The sequence below is a fragment of the Parus major genome, chromosome 3 (assembly GCF_001522545.3).
Source record: "Parus major isolate Abel chromosome 3, Parus_major1.1, whole genome shotgun sequence".
Taxonomy (NCBI): Eukaryota; Metazoa; Chordata; class Aves; order Passeriformes; family Paridae; genus Parus; species Parus major.
In genome coordinates this window covers 109,923,449-109,938,128 of record NC_031770.1, presented here as the reverse complement: position 1 = coordinate 109,938,128, position 14,680 = coordinate 109,923,449, and positions in this window count along the sequence as shown.

Below are 14,680 nucleotides of genomic sequence, written 5' to 3'. Positions count from 1 at the left end.
TATATAATATATAATATATAATATATAATATATAATATATAATATATACTGTATATAATATATTTAATATTGTACATTGTATATTATATATTCTATATTATGTTGTGTATTATATATTTTATTTTTGTTGTTATTGTTATTATATCATTTGTGTTATTATTATTATAATACAATTTTCCTTCAAATTTGAGAGCCAGACAACAAACTTTCATCAGCTGAGAGAGGTTAAAGACCTTGCCAAGCAGCCCCAAAATGTGGCTGAGAGTATTATTTTCCCATAGAAATCATAGAGTTTGCTTAAGTTTGGGAGCTGACAAATGCATCCAGGAAAACAGCTGATTGATTTTCTTATGAATGTGAAAATAAACAAGAACCCACCTGGGTGTTTTCCTGGCCATTTATCCTGCTCTACCCAAAAACTTTCTTGGTGTTTCAGGTGACCGGATGTGCATTGGGAAGCTCAGGGGGTCCCAGGTGGGATGCAGGGGGTAAATAGTTCACAGGTAATTCATGCACTGACATTTTCACATGACTTATTTGACCTGGAGAGAAAACAAATGTGTTTGCAAGTAGGGAACAAACTGCAAACAGACCCCAAAGGAGCCGAAATTCACTAGATGATGTATGGGTGGGTGAGAAATAATTCACCCGAATGCAGCTCTGTGGTGAGGATAGAGGGGGAAAGGATTTGTAGGGATTCATGGATCAAAAGTGTATAAATATTGGTTAAGTGAGCCACAAAGGTTTCAGCAGAAAGCCTCAAGTTTAAAAAATGAGCAAAGAGGGAAAAAAAGGATTAATAACCCTGGCTTAAGGACACACATCACTCACTTACCCAGCTACTGGGCTGCCTCTGAGCTAATTAACCCTGTTAATTAATGGGGATTCAGGTATCAACCCCCTGAGAGCTGTTTTTTGTGGGGGCAGGGGATCTTTGCTCACCCTGATCTGAGCTGTCATGCCCAGGCTGGACCTTCAGCTGGAACGTGCAGCCAGAGCTGGCCAGGAAAAACCAGAGGGAAACATTTCCTGCTGTGAAAGGCTCTCCCATCCAAACTGGAACATTTCAGGAGACGTTGCTGGTTTCACTGAGGTTGGTTTTTTTGGGGGGTGGTTTTTTTCTTTTTTTTTTTTAAAGAAAAATAATGAGGGGAAGGAGAGGAAAGTTTTCCTGACTCTGTTCCATCCTTTTTATCAGAAGTTAGGACTATAAGAAGGTGCCTCGCGGCTCAAATCCAGCCCGGTGCTATCTCAGTATTTGACATTATTTGTCATTTGGGGAAGAATTTCAAAATGTTTAGATTTCGTTGCGGCTCAAAATGAAGCCCCAAACTCAACCTTTCCTCCCCCTCCTCACCAAGCAACGTTTGCCACCCTTCCCCAGCCGCGTTTTCAGGGACTGCAAATCCCCAATCGGGCTCTTTGGGGATAATGTCTGAAACACAACCGGGCACCGCGTTTACTCCCTCGGCTGTGTCGGATCCAGCCCCGGGCAGCCTCTGCCTCCCCTCCATGGGGGAGTCCTGTCCCTGCCAGCTCTGGGCATCACATCTCCAGTGGGTTCCTCCACCTTGGACGTCCTGGTGAAGGTCACCGTGGCCAGCAGCCCCTGCTTTCGCACGCCGCCTTGGCCGGGCGATGCTGGGAGGGGACGGGACGGTCACAATATTGGGAAAGCTCAGCCCAAGCAAGCGCAGGGTTTATAAACTCCTGGCCTACCCCGCAGGCTGCAAGGTCGCCTCTTATCTCAGTTTGCAGAGGGTTTGCAAAGTGCTGGCGGCCCTCCAAATATGTTTGGGAGTTTTTTACTCGAACCTAAGGCTGCCGGACTCCCACATTTGACATTTTCCAAGTGCGGCGGGACGGGGAGGGAACAATGTGTGATTATGGCTGGGATCGGGAGAGCCGCTGGCTGAGGCTTTCCAAGAGCCAGAGCAAGTGTGAAGCCCCAGCAGCCCTGCAGGATCCACCTCCGTCAGAGATGTCGGGCAAAGCCCAAGCTCACCCTTTGGAAGTGTTTTAATTGCAGCCTGAAGGTGGAATAATAAAGTTTTGCAAAGGGGGGAAAATACCTTTATCTCTGCTTTGCCTGCGCTGTTGTGTTGTGAGACCCTGCAAGACCCCATGTGCTGCTCAGACCCATTTCACAAAAAAATGAAATAAAAAGCAACCACATGGATGATCTTGGAGTCTTGAAAGAGCTCGTGGACTTGAACCAGGGTTTCTGCATTAACTCCTGCACTGACTCTTCTTCCCTTTTGTACCTTTATTAATCCATCAGTAGCAAGGGCTCACCATAATTAAAGAGCTGGATTCACTAATGGATGTGCTCAATATTGCACAATAATTCAAATAAGCTGAGGTGTCCTAATTCTCAGGGAATATTTCCATTGTTTAGGGGGAAAAGGGAAGAGAGGAAAACCACACTGAAGACAGATAAAAATACGAACTCACTCGTTGTTTTATTTCCCCTTTTTCTTCCTTTTATCTGTCTGGAAAACTGAGTGTGCAGGACAGGGAGTAAAAGAAAACAAAAGAAAGAGGAAGGAAAACCAAAAAACAAAAGTGAGTGTTTCTTCTTCTTTCTCACCAAAACAAGTCCAGTAAATTTCTCCCAAAACTGTTTTTTACCCAACAGCTGCCTGCACTTAAAAATAAATTTTTTTTTGGAGGAGGAGTGAAAGGAGAGGAATGGCTGGGGAAAAACGGGATGTGCTTAAATACAAATTGCACTGGAAGTGCAAAGGGGGTTATTAGTCAGATAGGGAGGATTATTTTACATCTCGACCACCTCCACAACCACGCGTGCAAGAGCCTGCATGAAATGTTGCCTTAATCATCCTGGTCAAAGTCCTTTGGCTACAAGCAAGGCCTTGTTGTACTGAGAATTAACAGCAGGGAAAAATAATAAGGGATTCTATATATACAATTTTCTGGCTTTGGTTGGAAACCCCAGGGTCAGAGCAAAGCTCTGATTTCAAACAACTATATTTTGAGTGATCCTGTTTATTCCAAGTGTCTGCTGAGGCTTTGACTCCGAGCTATTAATACAAAATAAATAATTTTCGCACGAGCTATTTTTACCTCCCTTGCCAGAAAAACGAAGCAGAAGTGACACGTGTGAACAGCACAGGGAGCGAGGTGGGGCCCTGGGCTTCTGGGACTTTTTTGGCTGCTGGATGACACATGGATGGCTGGCTGAGGATGCTGAGGAAGACCACCAGCCAGCCCACTTAAAGATGTTTCTGCAGCACCTATGGGATGCTGGGGGATTCCCTGGGTGTGCTGGACCACGGGCTTTATGGCATTTTAACTGCTGCTGTTTGAGAGAGGGTCTGACCTGACCCTCTGTGTGCAGTGTGTGAGCCCAGAGGACGCAGATGTGCTGGTACGAGATCCTGGGGTGTTGCAGATGCACCACAGGACTGTGCTGCTGTGGGGCTCAGTGAAAATGTGTTTTTTTGGGAAGCAGCATCCCTCCACAGGGATCCCTCAAAGAGTCTCATTGCCTGTGGCATGGAACCCATCCAGGCTGGCTGGAATGCACTTGGGCCCGGAGCATTTGGATGCTCAGGGCAAGGAGCAAGAGGTCAGGAGATAAAGGCAGTGAATCCCTGCTCAGCTGCGTTCCCAGCAGATGCCAGGGATGAGAGGGATGAGCTGTATTTGCTCACCTGGGGCCGAGCCCCCTCCCATGGCAATGGCTGTGCAGCCACAGCCCCCTTCCCTTCTCCAGCAGCTGCTTCCCTGCTCCCCTCTTTGCAGGTTGGTGTCTTGAGCACACCAGGTCTCTGCACCTGGGAGCAGGATTTCAGGTCCAGTGATGGAGTGAAATGGGAGGGAAGTTCAAATGGTGCCATGAGCGCCATAAACGAGGGCCTCAGGGATGGGAAATAATCCTGCAAAGCCTCTGCAGAGGCCTCTTGGCTTCCTGGGGTGTACCTGAAGGGCAGCCTACTGCTATTGTTCTCCAAAAAACACTTTAAAGTGTTTACCACTTGTTGTGCACCTTGTAATGAAGGGGCTTCATGAGGGTTTAGGGGCTCAGAAATGAGGTTGGACTTGGGGGCACCAGCAAGGCGAGGAGAAGGCAGCAGGTAAAGGTGCCAAGTGATTGCCTCTCAAAATCCCAGCCCTCAGGAAGAAATTCTTCCCTGTGAGGGTGGTGAGACCCTGGCACAGGTTCTCAGAGCATCTGTGGCTGCCCCATCCCTGGAAGAGTCTGAGACCAGGTTGGACGAGGCTTGGAGCAACCTGGGACAGTGGAAGGTGTCCCTGTCCATGGCAGGGGGTGGAACTGGGTGAGCTTTAAGGTCCCTTCCCACCCAAACCATCCTGTGATTCTGTGATTAACCCATGTCCATGTCAGGAGTTAAAATCAGCCTGGGAGAAGAGGGAATCCATGCTTCCTGCTCCCACCATGGTCCCTCCATCAAAATAAACACCAGGTTCTCCCATCTCTGCTGGATGTGGGCCAGGGAGGGATGCACCTGACCCTGGGGTGTTTTCTATGCTCAGACTCACACAGGGACAAGGAAGGACCTTCCAAGGAGGACCAAGGAGCTGGGGTCCAAGGCTCCCTCCAGAGCAGGGGGGGAAGTGGCTGCTGCAGAAATTGGGGAGGCACTTGCTGGGGTCTGGGAGTCTGTGGGGAGAGCAAGCAGCTGGAAAACCGCCTGGCATTCATGTCTGGGTCCTGTCCCTTTAGTGCTGGGTTTGAGGGATCTATTGAACTGTGTATTGGTCAACAGAGAAAGCTACCTTCAATTATCAGGTTACTGAAAAATAGAATTTTTTTAAGGCGTAAGGTCTCCTTATTGTGTCCTACAGCGGTGTAAAATCTCTGTTAAACTGATGGGATGCAGGAGCAGACGAGGTTTTAGACACCCAGATGCTTCTTAAAGGAAAAAAAATTGAAGATAAGGATTTAACCACATTCATATTGATTCTGGTGGTGGATATCCACCACTTGTAACTTTTTATAGGCAGGAGGAGTTCACCATGGGAAAGTGACTGCAAGATAAACTCTGTCTCATCTTTTTCCACCAATATCTCTTTCCAGTTTGGAGGAAGGAAGTACGAGCACAGTTCATCGCTGACACAAGTTACACGTTTCAGTTTTCCATGTTTGGCAAAGTCAGGGCTCAGCTTAACCCCAGTGCAAAGCACCAGCTTGATTTCATCGTCACCCTTGGAGACTCCAGTTAACAAGGCCTGGATCTCAAACACAGCACCTGGACACACAATAATGTAACTAAATACCAATAAAATCATGTGGATCCTGCTCATCATTCCTGACACAGCTCAGGATCTCCAGGGTGCCAAAGGAAGCTTAGGAGTAACCCAAATCTGGGGTCCCACCAGCGCCCAGGCGGGAGAGCAGAGGGGCCAGCTGTTTTTCCATGAGCCATAGGCATCTATTAACAACCAGCTTTTGGGCTCCTCTAAGTGCACTCAGCCTGACTTGGTTTTATTGGCATCACCCATCTCCCAGTAAATGTGATAAGGGAGGTTGATTAGCCATGGCCATCAGACTGGGCTCGGAACAAGTCTCCAGCACGGCTGTCTGAAGGCTCCTGACCACATGTGCTGCCCGTGCCACGCTCCCAGGCCCAGGAGGCTCTAATGAAGATTGTCCCTGGACCTCATTGTTTACTTTTAGGCCAGCATCAGAATTAAGACCAATTCATCTGCCCCTCATCTTTTCCTTTTGTTTTTTTCTCCTGGCTCAGTCTAAACATGCATCTCGAGAAAGAGACTTTTTTATTGCCAAGACAACACGTGATAAGGAAAGATCATCTGTCTGCGAGAAAACAACTTCTGTGAGGTTCAGAAAGTGGTCCCAAGGGGCCTATTCCAGCACAGGAACAGCCCTTGGGGAACATTAAGGAATTAAAACCCTCACGATAAGACACTTTTCTTTTATAGTTTTTTATTTCATAGCAATAGTCACAGCTTAAAGATAAGGGCAACATACATTTTGTTTAACTAGGCTCTTGTTCCTTGGTGTGGGGCTCGGAGTGAGCAGGCATCCATCAAACTCTTTTGTGATTTACATGAATACCTGATTCTTCTGATAAGGGAAAGTGTAAGTCAACACAGTTCTGTTGTAATTGGGTGTTACCTGTTTAGATACTGAGCTGCTATCTCGGCATCAGCTCCCAGAGAGCTCCACTTTACCTTTCCTTGCTAGGTGCACAGAGAATGTCTCCTGCTTCTGCACTGGCCCCAGGTGTTGCAATAAGCTGCCTGGGTGCTTTCAGTCTCCTGGAGGTGCCCACAGGATGCTGGGGATGCTGAAAGTCCATGAGTATTCAAGCAGCAATGGGAAAAAAAATTACAGAATTAAAATGCCCATTTAAACCCCAAATCCCCACTTCAGGTTCAGCACAACCCTTAGCTCCTCTCTGTGTGTTCTGCCAAAGATGTGCTGCTATGTTCTTATTTTTCCAACATAATTATCTATCTTAGTGAGCAATATTTCATGTTTATAGTATAAAATAAATATTCCTAAAGTTTGTATGGCTGCAGCAATCTCTGCCCCTCAGCACACCAGGGCTCCTTTGCAGTAGATGGCAGGGATACTAAGACAACTCAAAGCCTGAGAAGTTTGAAGCCTAAAATCAAGCCAAAATAGATCCCAATAAAGGACTTGATGACTTCCACAAAACAGGACTTCTCAGAGGAGAGACTGCAGCTCCTGCCACCTCTAATTAGATGTCAGTGCCCCAGGAGAAAACTGCTTTACTTCTAAAAGCACCTGGACTTCCATAACAAGCATAACTTGAAATGAAAAAACAAGGAAGGGAAGACCACAAACAGCCTGAATCACCCACCTAAAGCCTCTGAGGGCCAGAGGATTGAAGAAATTAAATGTCAATCACTAATCAAACACACTAATTTTGGATAAGGAAAGACACAGAGGTTGCCCAGGGTTTTCTTTCTGCCTGACATCTTTAGAAGAGCTGAGCTCAGGAACTTTAAGAGGAGAAATAACATGGAATTTGGCCAGTTTTTAACACCAACCCGCCACAATTCTGATCTCCCTGGCCTAAGTGACACAAAGCTGCAGGGCCCTTTCAGCAGCTGCTGGTGGAGGGGTCAGGAGACCACATCCCAGTCAGATGAGGACTGGGAAGACCCCAAGGGCTGTGAAATGGATATTTGGATGTATCTCCTCCCCAAATCCAAAAATGAATTGGTATGATTTACCAGCTCTCAGCTGGGACAACACAGGAACATCTAAAACTCTTTTATTAAACCAAATTATCCTCTTGATGTAGCATCACCTCCTTGCCATGAATGGACTGCTCATTGCAGATCTCCCCAGACCCCAGTGATATCCCATGTGCTGACCCTTCATGGGAGATCTCCTCAAACCCCAGTGATCTCCCATGTGCTGACCCTTCATGGGAGATCTCCCCAAACCCCAGTGATCTCCCATGTGCTGACCCTTCATGGGAGATCTCCNAGATCTCCCCAAACCCCAGTGATCTCCCATGTGCTGACCCTTCATGGGAGATCTCCCCAGACCCCAGTGATATCCCATGTGCTGACCCTTCATGGCAGATCTCCCCAAACCCCAGTGATATCCCATGTGCTGACCCTTCATGGGAGATCTCCCCAAACCCCAGTGATATCCCATGTGCTGACCCTTCATGGGAGATGTCCCCAAACCCCAGTGATATCCCCTGTGCTGACCCTTCATGGGAGATCTCCCCAGACCCCAGTGATATCCCATGTGCTGACCCTTCATGGGAGATCTCCCCAAACCCCAGTGATATCCCATGTGCTGACCCTTCATGGCAGATCTCCCCAAACCCCAGTGATATCCCATGTGCTGACCCTTCATGGCAGATCTCCCCAAACCCCACCATATCCCTGTGTTAATCCTACACCACTGCCCACATGGAAAGAAAGTTGTTTTCTGCCAGCAAACACCCAGGGCTGGATGAATGAGAGGCAGGGCAGATGCCTCTCAAAATCCCAGCCCTCAGGAAGAAACTCTTCTCTGATGTGGGATCCAACAAGATCTTGTTTCCAACAAGTCAGACCCAACGCCTGACCCCTCATCAGTCTCCCCAAAAGCTTCTGCTCAGTGCAAAGCCTTGATGGTGCCTCCTCATTTGGGGGATGCAGCACTTAAAACACCATTGTGGCCACAGCTGGCCAAGGCCCCTCTCTGTGCAGCTCAGGATGGGTTGGGTGGGCACCTCTCAGCAAGGGGAGATCATGGCTCTGTTGGCTTCAGGTGTCTTTGGAGGCTGGGAGTATTTGACACGGGGAGAGACCTGGAAAAATGCTCCAGCCCATGTGGCTGAAAAGGCTGTATTGGCTTGGGTTTATGAGTTTAAAAGGATTTCTTGGCCACTTTGCTAAGAGCAGGGTTTTATGGTGGTACTGAGAAAGGCAGATGTGTAGATATGTATTTATATAAAATGCTGACTGTGCCAGCACAGGAGAGCTCAGGTTTAAGAGGCAATTTCCTGGCTTAGTCTAATTCTCCTATTAGATGTTTTCCTTCAACTAAGTGAAATTCTGACTGAATTAAAGACCCGCTTTTCCTCTTATCTGCTGCTGCTCTTATCTAACTCCGAGGAAAGGCTGGGAGCAGAGACAGCCAGGGCTTGCCATTTTACAGCTCCTTCCCACTTTTCCCCTGGGCTCACATCAAATGCCCAGAAGATTTGTTAAAAACCAGCCTGTTATTCTCAACACACCCATACAAAGAGAACAGCAATGGAAAAGCCACAAAGTAGGTCCATTTCCTGAAATTTTTTTTAAATTTTTTTTCCCTAAGGGGATCTCCCAAAATCTCCTACAAACCCCAGTGAAATTGTCTCCCTGGAACAGGGACCATCCTTTCCTTTAAAAGATCCAGGTCTATTCAAGTGTGTGAGTTTCCAAGGGTGTCATGAAAAGGGAAAGAGTAAAAACACCAACCCTGCTCATCATTTATTGTCACTGCACCTTTCTGGGTCCTGAGCTGGGTTGGTACAACCAGCAGGAGCCAAGACACCTCAGCCCCCTCCCTGACTCCACCACTGACTCACTGCTTGGCCCTGGGCAAGTCCCTTCACTTGTTTTCATAAAATCATAAAAAAATGTGGATTGGAAGGGACTTTTTAAAGGTTTTCCTTCTTTCTCAGCAAAGTCTCTGTCTTGCTCATAGAGTTTGTCAGTTTTAAGGGAGCAGGATTTGCTGGTCCAGCACCAAACACAACTCATCACCTCCTGCTTCCAGCTGATCCTCTTCATGCCATGGTGAAGCAATTCTTGTGCCTAATTAGGGTAGCCCTTAACTAAGAGCTTGGATTTTTCTCTAGAGTCTTGTCCCACTGTTACTCAGTTTTATATCCAGTTTTCCTCTAAGTCCTCCCTTTTCCCAAGCCTCTGCCACCCTCTGTGTTTGAGAGTCCCAGACTCTGCAATGAAGCTGGCACTTCTCACTCAGGCTGGCTTTATCAGGGCTGCATTTCCACCCTGTCACGTCTCTGTTCCCTAAATTCCCAACACACTGCCAGGCACAGAGGCGTTTAGAGCCCTTGAAACCAAATTAACTTCTCTCCATTTTGCTCACATGCAGGTTTTTTTTATATTTACCCCTAAATCAGGGCTCTGGCAGCCCAGCTCCCTGCAGCACCCTGCTGTCTCAGGCAACATCAAACAGAAAACACCCACAAAACGGGTCCTTTCTCACTGAATGTGGACATCCTTCCAGGAAGGGTCTTGATCCGTGGTCAGCTGGGAATTGCAGCAGCCTTTGGAAGAGAAGGCTCTGGGGAGAGCTCAGAGCCCCTTCCAGTCCAAAAAGGCTCCAGGAGAGCTGGAGAGGGACTGGGGACAAGGGATGGAGGGACAGGACAAGGGGAAAGGGCTTCCCACTGCCAGAGGGCAGGGAGTGATTGGATATTCTGCATGTCCTCCTGGCCTCTTCCCTCACCTCCTGGCAAATTTTAGGAAATAATCCTGCTTTGATTTCCACCCCCTCCAATAAAAACACAAGAGAAATCTGCTTCCCCTGAGACTGTAGTGAAAAGGGATGTACAGCATCATGAAATGATGGCTCCTGGATGGACATGCCTCTTCCCACTTGGAACAGATACAGATCTGGCCCAAAAATTCCATTAAGAAAAAAAAAAAAGTCTGAATAGCTTTAATACACTGATCTGATTTAAAAAGAAACAGAAACCTGGAGTCAAAAAGCAGGTGGGTTTTATCACCTCTTTCATTATTTAATTTGGCTGGAATGTCCTTTTCTTTTAAGATGAATGAGCCTTCTTGCTGACAGCAACTCCCTTACTTTTTGCTTACAAACTAAAAATGATGGGATCTTAGGGGATTTTCTGCTAGGAAAAAAATAAAACACCTTCCTCATTGGAGAGTGTGTTCACCTGTGGTCATGAAAAGCTCTGGAAAACCAGGATACCCTTCTGGGGAAGTTACACCGTGTAGAGCAGAATCATGGAATGGGTTGGGCTGGAAAAGAGCTTAAAAATCATCTTGTTCCAATCTCCTGCCATGAGCAGGGACACCTTCCACTAGACCAGGCTGCTCAGAGCTCCACCCAAAATGGCCTTGAACACTTCCAGGGGTGGGACAGGCACAGCCCAGGACATTTTTGGTGTCTCCTGCTCCAGGTTTGGATAGCCAGCCCTTCACTGTCCACATAATTTGGGCCATGATAAAGACAGTTTCAGGGATCCTGGGGTCAGGTGAGCATCTCTGCAGCTACATCAGAGGCTTAGACCTCTTTAAAGTTCTGGTGGATCAGATTTTGGGCACCTTGGTCAGTGCACCCAAGTGTGCATGAGTGTTGGGTCATCACAAGCATCACCTCAGTGACATCTGAGCAGGGATAAACCTCTGGATTCCTGGTATTTGGTTAGTAAAAATTTTTTTAAGCAGGAAATTTGAGGCTTAACCTCTACACAGATATCCTTCCAAGAACAGGTGTGAGGGCTCAAAGTCCTCCAACACAGCTGGAGATCTTCAGATCTTCAGAACTTTCCTGAACAACCTTAGATTTTTTTATTAGAAAATAAAATTTGCATTTCTTCTAGTTTATCACATGAACCTGAATAAAAAATACAGAAACCAGCTACATATTTTCTTTACACAAGGCTTATCCCAGAGAACTGGAGCCTGGACTTTGCTTCTTCCCATCCTGTGGATTATGAAGGCTTTTTTTTGTTCCAGCAATGGCCTGTGGTCAGTAGAAGCTACCTCAGCATTTCATGGGCTCTGCCAAGCTGACAGGAAATTAATGAAGTTTAAATGAAGAGCTGCTCCCTCTTCCAGCCCTCTGATCCTTTCTTTTGATTCAGTAAAACCCTGGCAGAGGACTCCTGATCTAATCACGGGAGATTGCACTTGGTGATCCAATTACTGCCAAGCTTCTGGATGTTGGTTTCTCCTCTGATGAGAACATTTAAAGGTGTGAACTTTTCAGGGGCTGGCTGATGGCTGTCTGGGCTCTGGGATCTCCTTTGGGAAAGGCAGGAATAAAATGCTGTGATTTTCTACAGATTTGAATGTTTTCAGCCGGAGTCTGTGAATCCTGATAGCCTTTGCTTATTTCTGCTCTTACCTACAGGTCTCCACCCCTCTGCCAAGCCTGGCGTGAAGGAATCAGTCAATGCAAATGTCATCAGGAGGGACGTGCAGCCAGCACATTCACCCAACCTCATTTCCTCAGAGGGAGGCTACAAACCTCTGTAGTCACACCAAGACTCTTTTCCAGCAGCCTTTTCCAGCCCAGATGTGCCCAAGTTTACAAGAAGCAACGGCCATAAACTAAAACACAAGAAGTTCCACCTCAACATGAGGAAGAAATCCTTCATGTTGAGGGTGGGAGAGCATGGAGACGTGCCCAGGGAGGGCGTGGAGTCTCCCTCTCCGGACACGTTCCTGTGTTGCCTGCTCCAGGTGACCCTGCCCAGAGGTCCAGAGGTCCCTTCTAACCCTAAAAATTTCAAGATTCTGTGGAAGTTGGGCTGAAAGCTGGTGATTCCATTTCCAAAGAGAGTGCAGGAGTTCTGCTCTGCCCACTTTTTCCAGCAGTGTTGCCCAAACACCGTCACGTTGTACCCTCAGTCTTTCATGTCCGAAGGCTGCCGCAGCCACCGACCCCACCGTGTAGGGGAAAGCGGCTCCCAGGCTCTGCCCTGGCAGATAACATCACCCCAGTGATCTCAGAGCCTTTCTTGAGGTGCCGCTGCCCAGTGTTTGCCCATGTCCTCACATTGTCCCCAGCCCTGATAACTCCTCTGGCCAAGGCTATCAACTCATCAGCACAGCGGCATCAGCCCCCCGCGTTCGGCAGGAGGACACCAAACCCCGGCCGCTGATAGACTTAGCCCTAATCCCATTCAGGACCGTTTGGATCAATGGATAAATCTCTGTTTGTGTGGCCAAATCCCTCCTGCCTTGTCTGCAGGCTGGGCGTGGGGATGAATGTCCTCAGTGTCCCCCTCGGCTCGTGCCATCCCAGATCCTGATGATGTGGAGAGCACGTCGCAGTCAGGGATTAACCCTGCGGGGCTTTATTGCCTTTATTTGAGCAGATGGACAGCTGAGGTCCCAAAAAGGGTGCAGTGGCCTCTGCAGAATCCCAGGACAGTTTAAAATTGAGCTGGGAATTCCCAATCCTTAAGGACATCCTTCTCTTCCAACAGCACCACACCAGCTCAGGGTGTTTTTGTGCTGACAGCTGAACACAGAAGCCTTGGCCAGAGACACTTTTCTATCTAAATTCCCAATATCTTTTTGGAGACGTGACCATTTGCTAAGCTTTATTTACCCAGCAACCCTCTTCCAGTCAGTGGGGAGGAGATAAGGACACATAGAGGTCTTGATCAGATCAGGACCCATCTGACAGGACAACAATGGGGTGGAGAAGAAGAAAGAACAAAAAGTAAAAATAAAAGCTCTTGATGATCCAGGCTCCAAGACAGGCCAAATCTGAAGGGAAGAGTTCTCCCCTAAATAATTCTCTTTTACTTCTTTCACCAATGTCAGTATAAGGCATTTGGGCTCCAGAATCAAACCAGAAGCAGGGAGAAAAAAATTAGAGAAGGGGAAAGAGAAATCAGGGAAAAAAAAAATAGGAAAAAAGCTCTATGTATTCTCTTTCCTTTCTTTTTTTTTCCCAACATGAAAAATATTAAATAGTCCAAAATTATGAAAAAAAAATAAAATCACGTCACCAAGAGAAGATGTTTTCACCACATGGTCAATATTGGTGGACAACTACAAAGAAAGGAAACAAAGAACATTTCACAGAAGGTTCTGCCCCTGAGGTCCAGCTGGACCCTCTTCAGATGCTTCCCAGTGGTGTCCAAATTATTGTCAGTAACTGGTGGAGAGGGACAGTCCTTGGAGGCTTCCAAGGAATGATTGGACTGGGCACTCAGTGCTCTGGGCTGGGTGACAAGAGGGGGATTGGTCACAGGTTGGACTCGGTGATCTCAGAGGTCTTTTCCAACCTCAGTGAGTCTGTGATTCCATGATTCTCTGATGTGAACTCATGGCATCTGAACTCACATCACCTCTGAGCTGGTGATGGAATCCCAGGGACAGACAAAAGGCAGGAAATGAGGCCCAAAGATGTTCTTCACATAACCAGCCACGGGGAAATGGAAGATTCTGGGGTGTCACCAAAACATTCCTGTGATTTAATCCAAATGGGATATGAAATGTGGAAATCAAAGAACCATAGAACCATGAAATCATAGGATGGTCTGGGTTGGAAGGGACCTCAAAGATCATCCAGTCCCAGCCACGGGCAGGGACAGCTTCCACTATCCCAGATTTCTCCCATCCAACCTGGCCTTGGACACTTCCAGGGAGCAAATCCACTGTTCTTCCTGAGTTTCTGGCCTACAACCTCAAGATCAGGAACAATGTGACCCCTCTGTGATGCTGAGATTTGCTTAAAGAAGAGGTGAGTACAAGAAACACCTCCAAAGGGTGATGGTAGAAACCTTATCCCAAAATAAAAAAGCATTGGGGAATTCTTACATATCCTGGTATTTGTGGTGGAGATCTGTGGTTCTCATATTTTAATTTTCCATGGAAGAGGAAAAACAAGGAAGAAAGAGTTAAACACAAACAGCCCCGTTGCTTTTTGGCTTTTTGTTTTCCCCCTTTGTGTGGGGTTTTGTTTTTTGGGGTTTTTTTTTTGCTTGCAGTTATATAAAATGTAACAACTTTTTCCCCTGCTGTTGTTTTCCCACTGCACACTGTGAACAGTCAAGGCTTTTTTACTGCAAAATGAAGGCTGAATTCTAAAAATGTTCTTTATTCTCTATATGAGCCACCCTCCCCCCAAAAAAGAAAGGAAAGAATTCACATTTTTTCATCTATAATTAGTAAAATTATTAGAAACATTTAAACTTCTTGCTTAGAGCAGTTCAAGCTCAGCTTTTCTTTTTATTGACTTCAAACAACAATTCATCCAGGAAGGTTTTAGAATTTTCTTAAAACAAGTAAACCATCCAATGCCAAACAAAAAAGCCCAAAGTAAAAGTAAAATTCAATTCAATTAAACAGAAAATTGAAACAAAACAACCCCAAACTATTAAATCTTGGAGCTTTGTCCAGCCAGAAACAACAATTATTGAACATTCCAGTGTATTTCCACCTCTTCCAGATGGAACACAAATGACTTTTTTTTTTT